At 34.2% G+C, this 12,387-nt stretch overlaps 1 long non-coding RNA gene across 1 annotated transcript; it reads left to right on the top strand.

The window, feature by feature from the left end:
• Positions 1-6,457: 6,457 nt before the first annotated feature.
• LOC123656507 lies at positions 6,458-12,335 on the top strand. Its single transcript, XR_006743561.1, has 3 exons — positions 6,458-6,610; positions 10,709-10,872; positions 12,299-12,335. It is a non-coding gene; the product is annotated as an uncharacterized LOC123656507 (long non-coding RNA).
• Positions 12,336-12,387: the final 52 nt, after the last annotated feature.

Raw genomic sequence — 12,387 nt, 5'->3', positions numbered from 1 at the left:
TATGCTGCTAAAGTTAAAGATGTAATTGTTTCGCCCCCCAAAACAGGCAAGTATGAACTATTAAAATCGGAATTAATTAAGCGACTATCAACATCTCGCGAGAAAGAAATCAAGCAACTACTCATTCATGAGGAACTGGGTGACAGTCGACCTAGCCAATTTTTACGTCATCTACAACGCTTAGCAGGACCTTCAATTTCAGACGAATTTACAAAAACAACTTGGATTAGTCGTCTACCTCCAGCACTGCAACCAATTATTGTGGCTCAGAAAACACTAGATCTGCAATCTCTCGCCGACTTGGCTGACACTTTGCATGAGATAGTACCACGCACACCACAAGTTACGTCGACATCTGCGTCTCAATCCGTGTTAGAATCCATAGCTAAACAAATCGACGAGCTGTCCCGGCAAGTTAAAGCACTTAATATATTTAGTTATCAAATAAGATCAGGACCGAGACGTCATCGTAGCCAAGCCCGCAATACAAGCAATATAAGATCGCAATCCAATTATCGAAAGTTTCCAGTTTGCTGGTATCATTACACTTTTAAAAAAAATGCGAGAAATTGTGTCAAGCCATGTGATTTAAGTCAGAAAACTGCAAAGGCACTCGGTACTAGCGACATCCGACAGCCCAAATAACATACCATGTCGCCTTTTTCCATCCAGAAACGAATGTGACAGCAAAGCTAGTTTCTCAACCCTTTATATGCCCCGGAATGAGAAGAGATTATCGTGAATGGGCAAAAGCTCGTCGGGATTGCCAGCGATCAAAAATAACCCGTCATGAAACTGCAACTCCTGAAACATTTTCCTTACTACGGTAACGATTTACAACAGTCTTTGGGGGTGTGAGAAACATGGTGTTGAATTCCTCATCAACCATTGCAAAGGGAAGATCCTCCGACCAGACGGGTGTTGTATCTGGCGGGCTAACGCCCCGACGGTTGTTGTCGGGATCTTGTATATATATACTCAATCACTTTGATAACTTTGATAGCGCGAAGTAGGATACGTCAGTTTTCTCTAGTTTGTGTGCCGCGCGATAGATGTCGCTACAAGTCCATTTAGACATGATAGCAACCATGCCGGTTTTCAATGGCTAAAAATACTGCTTTACAGTCGTGGATCGTTTCACGAGAAGGCCAGAAGCTGTACCTATAATACACATTACAGCGGAAACGGTCGCAAAAGCTATATTGTAACTGACAGAGGAAGACATTTTGAACCAGCTTTTTTAAGTACCTATCTAAAATAGCTGGTTTAGGATACAAACATACAACCCCATATCACCCTGCATGTAAGGGCATAGTCGAAAGATTTTATAGACAGTCAAAAACAGGTATGACTTATTTACGTACTTAAAGAAGACATCGGAGCATCCTAAGCCGAGTTACTATGTGGCGAAACTCTTAGACTTCCCGGAGAGTTATTTCAACCTTCTACAAATAATACTCAAGATATAACGGAATTTATAACACGATCAAAATATAATACGATTAAAATGTCAGACCTTGACCAGCCTCCAGACACTGTATTAAGTTCATCTTCGTTTTCAAAGACTTCTTTCGGACAAGTCTTATCTTAGAGAAGAAGGCATTAGAAGAGTTCTTCAAACCGCAGGAAAGTTTTAAAGATCATCACAAAAACATAAAAGCTTTACCATTTACTGAATCAATCGAAAAACTCAAGCCTGCTTACATTTAAACAGAAGATTTCGCAGAGACGATAGACAACATCTTATTCTTACCTCAACATAGATAAAATACAATGAATAAATGGCAAAATGTGAAATCACGTTCAAGAAAAACCGTTGCGCATACCAAAGTAATATCGCTCGTAGCACGGCCCTGGAGGGAGGTGGTGTGGCGTACTCACACACATATATACTTTTTACGGTCTAAGCATAAAACCTCGTGATAACTATATTTAAAAAAAAAACGAAATTTTTGAAATGTCATAAAAATAATTTAACATATTTTTAATTACAGGCATTTTTTATTTCTTCCTGTAATTTACTTTTCCTGTCGTTTAACTCAACGAAAAAAGTTAAAGTATGTTATACTGTATTATGAATTGTCTAACAGAAAAAAGCTATAGGTGTTTCGATTTTTTTTTTAGATCTACAAGAAACAAACATTTTATAGTTAATTGTATTATTGGAGGTATGTACTTAAAACTTATTATGACGTCAGCGAAAACAAGTAAAGCGTCCCAGTAATGTTTTTTCTTCGGACTTATTTTATGGAAATAATATAAACCATGATAATGAGGGTTAATGTACCATCATATTAATAAAAGAATTTACCAAATCGGTTTAATAGATCCAAAGATTAGTCCCTACAAACTTATAAACAATCTTGTACACTAAAGTTTACCTCTTTATTGTATTAAGTAGGTAGCTACTTACTCATAATTTTTTGACCTTAGAGACGTTTGCAAACAAACAGAATTAGGTATATCTTTTTCTCCTACTGTCAAAGTCTGTTTGTAACTTTGGTCTATTTCACCGTTTGTTTATTTACAAACGGTGAAATAGTCCAAAATTGAATTAGTTAGACAGCTCTCAACAAGTGGCGCACCTGTTAAAAAACTGATAGCTCAATATAGGTGAGTGAAAGTAAAATATATGCCCGATGAGGCTGCGATGATATTACGCTGGCGGTCACGCGCGGTTTAAATCCTCACTAAAGCTAATAAACAAATGACGTAACAACAGAACAGTAATGTAACAAATAATTAATAATATAGTAAAACAAAGTTGCTCATCATAATTGAGATGGCAAATATATTTCCTTGATAAGTTTTTTAAATGTTTTAGATATTTGAGTGCGTCGTACTTATATTAGCATTGATCATCATAGATCAGAGAAATGATATAGAAATGTAATTTTAAGGAAATGCTACTGTTTACTTTCCATAGTAAATATCTGAAATTTCTAAAATTATTATTAAGATAATTATCGTTATTACGCATCTTTTTACAATCATAATTAAAATAAGTAAATACAGGACAAATGATTTTACAGATTGACTCTTTTAGAAAATGTAACAATACATCTGGTTAACAAGATATTCACCTTAAAATATTAAAAATTATTGTTTAAGTATTGTTGTGTTATGTGTGGATACGGCAGTAAAGAATATAGCTACCCCCTCTCTTCCCGTGGGTGTCGTAAGAGGCGACTAATGGATAACACAGTTCCACTACCACCTTGAAACTAATAAAGTCAACCGATGGCGCGATAATCATCCAACTGCTGGCTTTGAAATACACAGGCCGAAGAAGGGCAGCAGCGTCTTCGGTGCGAAAAAGCCAGCCCTGCGGTCACCAACCCGCCTGTCCAGCGTGGTGACTATGGGCAAAACATATGAGTTCACGCCATTTTTAGCGCGAACTTGTGGAGGCCTATAACCAGCACTGCTGTACTGCGACTGCGATAGACTGAAGTGTGTGTGAGTGTGTATTTCCAAAAATTAATTTTTATAAACATTTTTTTTATACGAATCACTAACTTCTAACTAAAATGTAAGTTGCCGAAATATATGAGACTTTTAGAAAAAAAAACAACTCATTGTAATGTTTTTATACGTATCTATATCCACATACAGTGACTACTGATCGGTATACGTACCCCGTATCTGCAGAACATGACTCTAGCGATCGGTATACGTATCCGTATACGCAGAACATGACTCTAGCGATCGGTATACGTATCCGTATCCACAGAACATGACTCTAGCGATCGGTATACATATCCGTATCCGCAAACATGACTTTAGAAAGCCGTAACCGTAGATAGTCGTATCCGCAGACTGTAACTTGATGATAGATCACAATTTAACCGTATCTGCACTATACAAATACATTTATTTTTGTTAGTGCTTTTACTGACACATGATTTATCGCGACTGTCATTTTGAGATTCCCCATATTTCGATGACGTTGCTGATGCCATGATAAAACGAAAATTGTGGTTAGCCCCGTGTGAGTAAAAGCATTACTAATTTATTAATCACTAATTGTTAGTCAATGTATTATGAGTTTACTATAGTCAATCAATAAAATAGTAAGTTATCACTGTCACAGATCACAGTGTCACTTAGCTTTGTCACGTTCCTTGACCAATTAAATCGTAGTAAACTAGAAAGCCGAATTCATATTGACCACTAAAAGTAATCCTTTCAAACAAATGTTATACAATAGTTTTTTCGTGACCACGAAAGCTTAAAATAATAAAAGTTAAAGTTAAACTTAAAGTGTTGAAACTTACCTTGGTAGTGTCCAGTTAGAGTGATTACTAGATAGAGTAATATAGAATTAATGTTGATTATCGATAAAATCAAAAACTTTTGAACCGATATAATAATTCTTTCAAAATAATAAAACCACAAAAATCTGCACATACATACGTCTATCTTCAAAACGTTTCAAGGTTCTCTAGATAGAAGCTATTATTTTATAACCCATTGTACGTGATAATAATTAATATAGATTTATACGTTTTCCATAAATAATGATAATCACATAATGTCACATGTGCTGTGTGGCTACGGCACTAAAGAATTTAGCCACCCCCTCTCTTCCCGTGGGTGTCGTAAAAGGCGACTAAGGGATAACAAGGTTCCACAACCACCTTGGAACTTAAGAAGCCGACCGATGGCGGGATAACCAACCAACTGCTGGCTTTGAAATACACAGGCCGAAGACGGGCAGCAGTGTCTTCGGTGCGACAAAGCCAGTACTGCGGTCACCAACCCGTCTGCCCAGCGTGGTCACTATGAGCAAAAAACATGAGTTCACGTTATTTTTGGCGTAAACTTGTGGAGGCCTATGTCCAGCAGTGGACTGTATAGGCTGTAATGATGACATAATGTCACTGTTCAGAGGCGGATCGACCATTCTGGACGCGGTGGTAATGTCCACAACCTTCAGCCGAAATATATTCTTCCTTTACTCACTTATTTTATAAAATTATGGAATGGGTGGCTAAAAAGAATTTTGAGGAAAAGCAGGACTGGAGCTGGGCCTTACTCTGTTCGGAATGAAAAATATGACGTATAGGTGGGCTTAGAAGGGGAAACGAACTGTAATAAAATTTTTCTATTCCGTCACAAGAGGTAAAATTAATTTGTCACAGTTTAAGATTTTTTTTTTACTGTAAGATATAAATTGTGTTTACTTGCAGACGAAAAAACCGACTTCGAATATATCGACCAGTTATACAAGGTAAGTAGACGAAAAAATGTTACGTAAAATGTTAATAAAGCACTCGTCAGATCTCAATTAAATTTAAATGGGATCACATGAAAAGCACCGCCATTTGATTAAAAAAAAGAATTATCGTAACCGGAACACCCAGTAAAAAGTTATGAGGTACTTATACGATAACGTAGGTCGACAAAAAAATTGTTAAGTAAATACACATTATTAGAGATAAATCAAAAAGTTACTCGTCAGATCTCAATTAAATCTAAATGGTTCCACATGACAAGCACCAACCTTCTATTAAAAAATAATCGAAAAGGTGGCACACATAAAATAAGAAAAAAATAAATTCGAATTGAGAACCTTCCCCTTTTTTGAAGTCGGTTAAAAGTGTTAATGACTCGGGTTTCCGACCACAAGTTTTATCGTATTTGCATACGAATTCGAACGCTTTCATTTAAAAGCTTATCAAATAAGTATTTTACTCAGAACCAGTTATGTGAAGCTGTTGCACAGTTGTGCTTGCGGCTAACTTTTAAATATATATTTTCATTTAATTAAATAATAAAATATATCAATCTTCTATAATAGTGATTATAGTTTTTTTTTTTTTCTTTATTATATTTTTGTTATACGTTATATTTATGAGTTAATTACGAGTAAATATAAGTTTGTGAACTAATGAGTGTTAAAAAACGAAAATGGTGCTAAAGTTGTGTGTTGTTTTTAATATTATAATAAGTGTCACAGTAGGAACAGGTATTTTGATTATATTATTATTTATATATCAGTTCTTATATCCTAATTATACTTTAAATGTGCACGTATGTATTATGTCTACAGTGTTTTTTCAACCGAGACCAAATAGGGAAACCCCAAAACATAACTGATGGAGGAAAATTTTCTTACAATAATTAGTTCTTGGAAAAATATTTCAGGTAGAGTTATTTATTGGTCAGGAGTAAGTTAATATGTAGAAAAAACAAATTATATTTTTCTATAAAATGATATAAAATTGTTATTTTTTTTTTTCATGTTGATCAATTTCAATACAGAGTTTGAAAAGAAGAGAATGAGACATTTTTGTAAGGCTAATTCAATAGAACGTTTGGACTTGTACAATCGCAAGTACAAACAACACTGTACATACATACATATTTTAATATTTGTGATAATGAGACCGTAAATATGGTCTGTCTAATGCTATCGAAACCGGTTTTCTGGTTTTTATTTTGACTATTGTTTATTTACTTCTCTTTAACATGTACGATCTCAACATTTTTTATGTACATAACTGTTTTACGCATAAATATTTTTAGGTTCTGAACCATGTGAACCTAATGAAGATATACTTGACGGTGTTTGCAAACTGGTGACTGAATGTGATTATGCGTTAGAGTAAGTGTCTATTACCATGTTTTAAAAATATTTTTACTAACAACTAAAATTTAACAATAATATTATAGTATACAGTAAAAACTTATTAGTTATTTATTATTTCATTAAATTATTTAAAGTAAAGAAAAAACAAGAGATTAGGTATAATACGATAAGCAGTGTGCAACCAAAAAAATAAAAAAAGTATGTAGGTATATCATAAAAAGTAATATATTTTTATAAAGTTTGCTACAAATACTAAGCTAAATGCAATTTAGTTTTAATTTTTAAAATAAACTTTTAAGGTTTTATTGAATCACTGATGCTACTCGTATATTCAGATATACCAAATTTATTTTGAAATAGAGTCAGTCTTACAATATAATGTAAAATTTAAATTCCATTTTGTAATTTTTAACCGACTTCAAAAAAGCGGGATGTTCTCAATTTGACTGTATTTTTTAATGTGACCATTAACTAATGTGATTATTTTGTTCTGGTTCAAAACGGGACATTAAATTTTTTTTTTCGTTACTTAGCAGCTTTATTTATTAACCGCCGATTTAAAAAAAAGAGGAGATTCTCAATTCAGCTGTATTTTTATATGTGTTGGTTATCTGTCAAGATGTTACAGGCCTTATGATGATGATGAAGCTGTGAGCAACGGCTAGTTATTATATAAAATTATGAAATAGGAATTTCATGCGTACGAGGAAAACAGTAAATAATTTTTATTTTAAGTTTATGTTTATTATGGTAGGTACAGGAAAATATATTTATTATTATATAATTCATTATTTTGTGTTCTCCGCGTATAAGATTTAAATTATTATTCGTAATATTTTCCCGTGGAATAAATTCGTTTTCTTACCTTTACAATAATTCATAATTAAATAAATAGTTGATATGCACGTGACTTTAAATTATAGATCACTACATAGTATAAAACAAAGTCGCTTCCGTCTGTCTGTCTGTCCCTATGTATGCTTAGATCTTAAAAACTATGCAACGGATTTTGATGTGATTTTTTATATAGATATAATGATCAAATAGGAAAGTTTATATGTATAATACATGCATAATCGAAATCGAAAATATGATCAAAATAATGTACTACAGTATTGTACACCTTAAAAAGGTCTACAAAAAAATCCGCGATGGTATATGTATATTTCTGAGGGATAACACACAATAACAATTTTAAACCGACTTCAAAAAAAAGGAGGAGGTTACTCAATTCGACCGTATATATTTGGTACCATGATAAGGAAATTAGGATCTGATGATGGGATCCCAGAGAAATCGATTATTTGATAATTTTTAATTTAATCGAAAGCCGATGTTTATCATGTGGTCCCATTTAAACTTCATCGAGATCTAATTACAACTTTTGGAGTAATCCTTGATAATGCGTATTTACTTGACTATTTTTTCGTCTACCTACGTTGTATTACTTCTCGATATAATTGAAGTCGGTTTTTCTTCGTTTGACTGCAAACACAATTATTTAACCTTTACTTTGTACGAGAAATAATGGCTAATTTACGAAGTGATTTTCAGCAATATAGCATTAATCCCTATCCATTTAAGTACCATAAATGCATTGTTCGTTTAATATAGATCAATATGGCCCCTAACCGCGTGTTATTTAAATTAATATTTTCGAAGATATTACAGATTTAAAATGCAGGGACATAACGGTTGAGGCGGTACCGACAAGGGAGCCGGCGCGACAATTTTTTTGAAATTGTATGTTCGTACTTTAGTTGGTAATAAGGTTAATTTTTAAACCGTATTTATAGTAAGTACATTAGACCAGATAGAATTAGACTAAAACCATAATTTATAAATTCAATGTTAGTACCTATTGTCTAATGACAAAAAGCTGTGTTGTTTATAAAGACATTCTGTAGTATATTTAGTATCAGCATTTTACCCGTGCGAAGCTGGTTCGGGTCGCTAGGATATGTATAATGTATTACATGAATAGATGTAAGTCCCTAGACACTGGAATAACCCGCCCATAAAATGTACTATGTATTCTCGTAACTACATAACAAAGAGTGTTTTACACGAACTAGTTCTATTAAATATATCATTTTATTGAAAACTAGCTGCTGCCCGCGACGTCGTCTGCGTGAACGCTATACAGCACTAAAAATACCTACGATTATACCTTATAAAATAACATTCATTTACCCGTTTCTTCTTTACATTTTATATCTACAGAAAAATCTCATAGATGGCGCTTCTTTAAAATTGTCTTCTCTACTTATATTAATTTAATTATGTTTATCGGCTTAGTTACTTATATTGCGTGATTTTTATAGTGTGAAGCTAGCTTATATAGCATGGTTATTAACATAATAACAACAACATTCAAATATGCGTCGTAAGATTACACGTTGTCACAGAATGCGTTAAAGAAATAAAGGTTCACTGCTCGTTCCCCGTAGGTGATAGCGTGATAATATGTAGCCTATATGTTGACCCGACTTCTTAATAATATTCGTGTCAAATTTGAAGTAAATCCATGCAGTACTTTTTGATTTTATCCCGGACATACACACAGACAAACAGATAAAAATTCTAAAAACTATATTTTTGACTTCGGTATCGATTGTAGATCACACCCCAAGTATTCTTTTAAAAAAAATATTCAATGTACAGTTTTGACTTTCCTACCATTTTATTATATGTATAGATATCATCGCTTTTTATATATAAGGAACTTATTCGAAACGTGCCTCATCTTCAAATCATCGGCTTGACAGCTTCAGTTGATATGAAAATACCTACATGTAATTAAAATAATTTATCAAAAACCAAAGTTATCATTAGGTAAGCTTATGAGTTATGTGATAGGACACTGCAGGAAATACTTTGCTTAGAATGTGGAGCAGGATGACTAGAGACCGAAATATTACAGTAGGTTACTACCAAGTAAAACTGCTTTTAAGTGCTGTTGCGTTACGGTAGTGGGCCCCCAATAGGGCAATGTGGGGCATTTGCCCCACCCTGACTTGATGCTAATAAATATTTTAGATTTTATTGAGAAAATTTCAGGTAGACTTAGCCAAAACCTCCGCAAGCTACTATTGAATTAGTGTATATTTAGATAGTGAAGGTAAATAAAAAGTTGCAGTGTATAAAAATCATTTTTAATTTCTACTACTTATTGAGTTTTTACATTTAATTGTTTTAATTTGGACTGGAAACGTCAATTTGTCATATTAGCATGAAAAGTTCTTCATTTATATATTAAAAATTACTAGAATAAATTTTTTATAATAATATTATTTTCAAGCACAACATAAAACGACATGCAATATTTCATAGAGATGTGTAATTTACATATATGTACATAATCATTGACAGAATAAATACACACTTATTGTAATATAAAAAAATTTTAATAAATTAATAGACTTTTTCTAAATATATATTCAAGGTAAGATTTTTACAAAATTCTCTCCCTCCTCTCCCCACTCTTCCCGTGGGTGTCGTAAGAGGCGACTAAGGGATAACACAGTTCCACTACCACCTTGGAACTTAACAAGCCGACTGATGGCGGAATAGCTATACAACTACTGGCTTTGAAATACACAGGCCGATGACGGGCAGCAGCGTCTTCGGTGCGAAAAAGCCAGCCCTGCGGTCACCAACCCGCCTGCCCAGCGTGGTGACTATGGGTAAAACACATGAGTTCACGTTATTTTTGGCGTAAACTTGTGGAGGCCTATATCCAGCAGTGGATTGTATAGGCTGTAATGATAATGATGACCCTGTAGGTTTTGATTCCTTTGCAAGAGTGTCGAAAATTTGCAGTATAAACAGCTGTATCTTTTGATTGAGTTGGCTTATAAGTTTGATTTTTTTTTCACAGCTCTAAGGGACAGTAGACCTGAGTATTTGATATGAATTTAAGCTCGATACATCCACGCGTTTTTGAGAACAAGGGTCTTAACAGACAGACTGACAAAAGTGTTCCTATAAGGGTTCCGTTTTTTCTTTTTGAGGTACGGAACCCTAATATAGTACCTATACTTAAACAGATATAGATTCAAACATTATCTTTCGATTGTTATTCTAAAATTTTAATTAACCTTTTTATTTTAGAATAATACAGAAAGCTCGCAATCATCCATTTAGAAGATGCGGTTTCAGTGGCGAAGTGGAGATAGTATGCTGTCCATTAAGTATTAGCGACATGTTTCAGAAACCAAGAACTGAATCTTCTAGACATTTAAAACCCACACCTTCACCTGTAGATTTTTATTACGGTGAGTTGAAATAAATTATCATTATGACAGGGTTTCAAGTGAAATCTTATATATAAAATTCTCTAGTCGCAATGTTAGTTACCATACTCCTCCGAAACGGCTGCACCAATTTTTATGAACTTTCTTGTGCACATCGGGTAGGTCTGAGAATCGGCCAACATCTATTTTTTAGTATTAAGGGGGTTAAAATAACATATATACGACAAAACAGCGTTTGCAGGGTCAGCTAGTAAGTGTATAAAATTGCCTGTTTAACCGGATGTGATAAAATAAATTATTATTATGACAGAGTTTCAACTAAAATAAATTTATCAGACTAAGACTACCTTTTGTGCATGAAGTTCACTCTGCAAATATGTTACCAGTAACTTTAACGTTAGGATGTAGTACAGGCAATTAGGACCTGTTTCTACTTAATTAGTATACTACAAATTTTAGATCCATAAATATCTCATAAATGAAGCGTTATCCAACTATATGATTGTAATCAAAAAATGAAGAGTAAATCAGGCTCTGAGGGACTATTGCACCGTTTGTGGACAAAATCTGACGTGTGATTGTATCCGACGGATAAAAATTTACGATAAGTTTTTCTTTTCCACAGTCAAACTTTATTTGTACTGTTGATACATTATACTTATCTATTCGAAACCTGTGGTACTGTGTACTTAGGGTACTCGTAATTGATGAATTATTTCCACTTTCTGTTTTGTATTCAAACAAATGTAAAATCAAATTCCTAGACGTCAGTCAGTCAGTTCAGCCTATTGCAGTCCACTGCTGGATATATCCCCATATTCGCGCCAGACATCCCAGTTTTGCGTAATACTCATCCAGCCTAAACTGGCAATTTTACGTAGAACATCAGCCCGGCGGGCCATAGGACGTTCCACACTGCGTTTGCCAAACGCGGTCTCCACTCAAGAACACGTCTGCTCCAACGAGTCCTATCGGTCATGCGACAGGCGACCAGCCACTGCCACTTCAATTTGCTAACTATGTGGGCTATATCGGTTACTTTCATTTTCTCGCGGATAGTCTCATTTTCTTATCCTATCTTTAGAGAGACCCAAGCATAGCCCCTTCCATTGCACGTTTAGCGACTATTATTTTGTGGACGGTCTCTTCATCAGTGTCCATATCTAGGCACCGTATGTTAATACAGGTAGGGCGAAGACTTTTCTCTTCAAGCATTGCGGAATCTTCGAAGTGAAGACTAGGCGAAGTCTACCAAACCCCACCCAGCCCAACCGAATTCTTCTATCGTATTTGGAAATTATTTCGGCCTAGAAGTAGGAAGCGTAATAACGCTATAATTTTCTATTAGGGATCTTAAATACACTGATAGCTGAGGCGAAATATCTTTCGGAATAGAGATGGGCTATGAAATACATCATACCTACTTATGTTCTTAAATATGTTGCAGGTGGAGAAACATTAATACAAAGAATAGCCGAGAAAGATCAGTCAATATTTTGTTTCTTTTTAACTTAATATGTTTATTAAAAGATGCAA

The sequence above is a fragment of the Melitaea cinxia genome, chromosome 9, assembly GCF_905220565.1.
Source record: "Melitaea cinxia chromosome 9, ilMelCinx1.1, whole genome shotgun sequence".
Lineage (NCBI taxonomy): Eukaryota > Metazoa > Arthropoda > Insecta > Lepidoptera > Nymphalidae > Melitaea > Melitaea cinxia.
The sequence above is the reverse complement of the archived record's forward strand: the minus strand, read 5'-3'. Positions and strand labels throughout refer to the sequence as shown.